The following is a 1,161-nucleotide window of genomic DNA, read 5'->3' on the forward strand; positions in this document are numbered from 1 at the left end:
TTTTTTTTTTCTTTATATCTTGTCTTACACTATTAACTGTTACAATTGGAACCTAACTACTTAGAACTAAACTTAACTATCAGTCTCCATGTCACTGGTTCCTGAAATCTTCTGCATAATGGTTGTGAACCTCTTGATGGACTCCTGCTTGATAGCTTCTTGGCCCATCCTAGTTGCTGCAGGCAGAGCATCTGTCCAGGGTGCTAGCTCATTGAACATGGCCAGGATGCTTGCTCGCCATCGGATGGCCTCATCAATTTTGGCCCTCCTCTCCATTGGGTCCACTAGGTTGTCTGCCATAGATCTCCGAATCTCAAACTGTTCATTCAATCTATTCTTCATCATGTTGACTCCTGTCTCAATCAGCTGCTTGGCATAGGCTGAGTTCTCTGCCTCTATCTGTTCTTCTGCCCAGGGACCCCTGTTTGGTCTTGATCGGAGAATTTCTAAGACTTCCAACTGGGTCTCTTTTGCTTTTCCAGACATTAGAAGCTGTCCTCTATCCAGAGGGATATGTTGGATCAAAGTGGCTAATGCTGTTGTGGAATGTTCAGGCAAGACTCGAACAATATTCTCCACCATAATCCTGTCAGCTGACGAGGAAATGTGCTCTCGGATTCCTGCTACATTGTATTCCTTGAACGAAGCTTTCTCTTCTTCGGTGGCTAGGGAGCCTTGATGATATAGCAATCCTAGATAGGCCAATTTGGCATTGTTCTTAATATGGTATTGATCTGGCAATTGAGATCTTAGTCCCATGTAAGGAGAGTTTGCCACAACTTCTCGGATGGTAGCAAAGTGAGTCATCTCTGATTGGAGTGTCACATAATTCTCCCCCAAGCTCTCTTTGACAAGCTCAAAAACAGGAAGAATAAAGTGGATCGAAGTGGAGTGATAATTTGTGTAAACCAACCTGGCTTGATCAAGAAGAGCTCCTGCCAGTGGTTGAATTGCCCCAGATCTCACTAGATCAGAGGCAGAGGCTAGCTCATGAATTTTGGCATCAGGGTTGGTCATTCCGTCAATGGTGCGACAGATGATCATTGCCAGTACATCATCAACCAGGGCTATCATTGAACCAACTTTCCATTGAATGGCATTAATCAAATCATCAGTCTTTGCAGCATCATAGAAAGGCATTTGATTTGGGATGCTGGCAGC

This window comes from Dendroctonus ponderosae, unplaced genomic scaffold (genome assembly GCF_020466585.1).
Source record: "Dendroctonus ponderosae isolate FM_Combo_2020 unplaced genomic scaffold, Dpon_F_20191213v2 Dpon_F_20191213_1, whole genome shotgun sequence".
Taxonomy (NCBI): Eukaryota; Metazoa; Arthropoda; class Insecta; order Coleoptera; family Curculionidae; genus Dendroctonus; species Dendroctonus ponderosae.